The sequence below is a fragment of the Arachis ipaensis genome, chromosome B04, assembly GCF_000816755.2.
Source record: "Arachis ipaensis cultivar K30076 chromosome B04, Araip1.1, whole genome shotgun sequence".
In the NCBI taxonomy this organism is placed as follows: Eukaryota; Viridiplantae; Streptophyta; class Magnoliopsida; order Fabales; family Fabaceae; genus Arachis; species Arachis ipaensis.
In genome coordinates, this window is record NC_029788.2 from 31498788 (window position 1) to 31502788 (window position 4001).

General features: G+C 32.7%; 1 long non-coding RNA gene across 2 annotated transcripts; it reads left to right on the forward strand.

Annotated features, from left to right (window-relative positions):
• Window positions 212-3282, forward strand: LOC107637678. Of its 2 annotated transcripts, XR_002360964.1 has the most exons (5): window positions 212-694; window positions 1254-1335; window positions 2394-2461; window positions 2760-2888; window positions 3169-3282. It is a non-coding gene; the product is annotated as an uncharacterized LOC107637678 (long non-coding RNA). The 2 variants fall into 2 exon arrangements; XR_002360963.1 differs by having other exon boundaries at window positions 213-694; window positions 2760-3282.

Below are 4001 nucleotides of genomic sequence, written 5' to 3' on the forward strand. Positions count from 1 at the left end.
ATCTTATAAAAGATTTTTTAAAATTTAAATTTCAAAAAAAAAACTCAAAATAAAAATTTAAAAACAAAAAAAATAAAGAAATTAGTAACACAAAACACAAAACAAATTATATTAATTTTAAAAAATGTTTAATTCTAAAAATTAAAAACACTCGAATACGCGCCAGCGCGCTTCCTTTTCAGGTGCTTCAAATTAAAAATTGCGTATAAGCTCCTTTTATCTTTTAACATAACCCTAAAATCATCTGCAGCACTCTCATTCTTCTCTTCTCCCAAATTTGAACCCTAGCAGAGAGCATACTACCCTAGCCAGTAGCCACCGACGGTCAAAAGCTCCTCATTGACCATGGCGGTTCATGGTAGCGGCCAACAGTCCCTTACTCATGGCGGCAACCAGCAACCCCAAGCCTTTTCCCCACACCACCATCTTCGATTTTTGCCCGGCTATCACCGTTCGTTACTTCCATCATCAGACGTCTTCTCCGCCATCGTTAGTGATCTTTTCTACCATCCTCAGTCCTTTTCTCCATGGTTTGCAGGAAAGAAGCTCTCTCTTACTGACTCCGCCGCTGCCAGCGGCATCGCAGCAGCGCTCATTGTCACTCCGACGAACCCCGCAACAGCTCTTAGGCTCTACACCACTGTTTCCCACCGACTCCTCCGCAATGTCGTTATTGCCGCCAACATTGCTTTCGGTAAATAAACCATAGATCTAACAGAAACTATGGTTCCCAAAGTTTCTACAAATTCAAGAAATTTTGATCAGTTTTATCGTTTATTTATTATTTTTGGCGTCAAAGCTCACTCCCACTTCTTTTAAGTTGTTGCATTGTGGAAATTTAGATGTCAGTTTTGAGTTTGGGTTTCTGTCCGTGAAAGTTTTTTGGGGTTAAAGTGATTGACAATGTTTAATATCAATCTTTATTGGATTTACCTTATGTTTAATAGTTCAAGGATTAATTAATAAATATCTGTATTTATGATCTTTGTATTTTAACTTTTCAGGATGTATACAAGAAATTTGCTTATGTTGATGTTTTTGCAATGAGTAAACAGATGATTGTTTCTGAGAAATTATTTATTTATTTGATTAATGAGTTTGTGCTAAATAGGGTTTGTTGAAACTTTAACAACCTGGATAAGATTTCTTTTTTTTTTTTTTTGAAATCAATGATTTTAGGAGTTTGAAGATTGTTTGAAAGGGTTAAGTAGTAAGAGCTGAGCATTTACAAACTTTGATGTTTGGTGAAACAGGACCCACAGTTCAAGAACCTTCTCTCATCATGGTCCCACACGACCATTAATTGAAGCTCAAACACAACTGAAGCACAAGAAGGTAAACTGAAACTAGACCTCCCATTATGACTCATCAATATTATTAGATCAAAGCTTATAGTAGCAATTGCAACTATGCATCTTGTGCTTATTTTGATTGCATAAGAATTAGAAACCAAGTGTGAAGAATTTATTGTTCATTTGTCAAAGAAATTATAATGTATGTAGTTTAGGAACAATAAGATTATAGCTTTAGGTTTTATAGTATAAATACAGTTTGTAAATTGGCTATTAAAAGATTGGAGGCATTGGAGGATGCCATTGAAAGCATTGAAATTGTCTTGACAACTTATTTAGGGGATTGGTAAAAAGTAAAAACCAAAGTGTCTCTTTTAAACATTATGACTCAATAAAGCCTACTTACTCATTCTTCTTGAGGGTTAAAAGAATTGATCTCTTTGATATGTGCATTTTTAATCAAGTTGGGTGTTGTCTGAAACAATGGCTTTGACATATGTCATTCAATTTTAAGCATTAAAAATATGTTTCTTCCAATTCTAAGTAGAGTTGCTTAAAGTGATAGAAACGAATGAATAAAGATATGGAATGATCAGATTTTTTTAATCATGTGAATTTGTGGACGGTTTGATATATATATATATATATAAGGCAAATTCTGGGTGAGTCATTGAGCAATATGATTGTCAGGGACCTCAAAAACCTGGAGAGTAAATTAGAAAAAAGAATTAGCAAGATTTCTTCCAAAAAGATATTTGAATTCTAGTTAGGATACATGACTTTTGAGATAATTTATTGCTAAACATCTAAAGAACTTAACATTAAAAAAGGGGAAATTTCGTCTGTCTTACTATCTACATTTAATTTAGGACAATACTTAGAGCAATACTTATTAAGGTTACGTAGAATTGATAAGATCTCTGAGTTATGAAGTGGCATATAAAATGAAATGACACATTAAAGCTTTATGGATGCATGCTTATTTTTTCTTCAATTTTTACATGCCATTTTGTCTTGAATTGTTCATCGTTCTTCTGTGTTTTGATTCTTTATAATAGTGTAATTCTTCGTGATAACTTACTACCCTCCAAAATTTTTCAGGAATCTGTGAAGACAAAGCATCCACAGCTTCATTATGAATCAAATATATGTGCTTCTTCAAGAAGGGAGTAAGTATATATACGTCTATTTCTTTTCAGCATTGTCTGTGCTAAAAGTCTTAGGTACTACCTAATAGAAAATTTTCACTTGAAAAATGGTTTCTGCTTTCTCAAGTTTGAAAATTTTAAATGATTGTTGTCCAGAATCTTCTAGTCTTAATGCAATCAAAACTATGAATTTTGAAATCATGCATTTATAGTAAAATCAAATAATTAAGACTCCAAGTTTCTCATAAAATAATCATGATGTTTTCTTTTGAGTAATCCAATTTGGTTCCTTATTAAAATTGGGATTCTCCACCTAAAGTGGTTTGGAGTTGAAGGAGACTACAACATTATGGCTATTGACCTTCTTGGACCAAGCTTGGAAGATTTATTCAATTATTGCAACAGGAAGTTTACACTGAAGACAGTGTTAATGCTTGCTGATCAATTAGTAAGTCTACATGTCAACTATTATAATCAAACAAGAATCACATGATGTTGTGTAGTGTAGTGCAGTGCCTTGATTTTGACTGTTGGATTCCTTATGATTATGAATTTCTTTCCTTTTCTTTTTTGAATTTCTTGCTACTTCTTTGGTGATCATCTTCTATGAATTCATTTGTAGAGTTCTGCATCATGGGTTAGTTTGCCTTATAATTCTATGACCTCATGTATAGACAAAAGATTTCCCATTCTTTTATTGATCTGTGTTGCTTTTTTGTAATTTGCAGAACTGATGAGGTAATCAACACTCAATTGATGATTTCTCGGTAAATTTGCCAAAAATGGGTCAAGCATTTTTCTCCATATTTTAGCTTGAAACAGAGGTTGTTATTGGCTTATTTGCATTACATTTGTAGTGTGTAAATTAAATTATTAGTTTTGTTATAGAATTGTAATTTTTTTTAATTATAATTATAGCATGTAAATAATTCATGTAAATCAATAAAAAATCAATTCTTTATAAACTTTCTTATTTTCTCCCTTTTTTTTAATTTGACAAAGAAATACGCCACGCTTTGAATGCGTGACAAAAGGTTCTACCTAGTAAGCCACGCTTCAAAAGTGTGGTTGTATGTCTCCTATTGGCACGCTTTCAAAGCGTAGCCAAAACCAACTCAATCGGCATGTTTCTAAAAGCGTGGCTATATGTCCACTTTTTGGCATGCTTTAAAAGCGCGCGAAAAAATATTGCTACACTTTTTTTGCACGTTTTAAAAGTGTGGCAAAAGCCTGTTTTTGTAGTGCGAGATACCTATCGATTTGTTACTGGTTTAAAAGGAATTTGCGATGATATTTGCGATAGTATTACAACTAATTGACTACGTATTATTTCTTAGCAAATTAGTGATTACTTCATAACTCTACTTTCTTATTTAGAATAGCTTTGGTTTAGCGACAAAATTCCTACAAATCTGATTAAGGATTTTCAAATATTAGCTATAGATTTGCTAGAAAATGTGACAGATTTGCGATTATATTAGCGGACAATTTGCGACAAATTAGATTCGGAAAAATTCCTTGCTAATTAGCGTCAACTAAGCATTCCATTTTGTCTACAAAG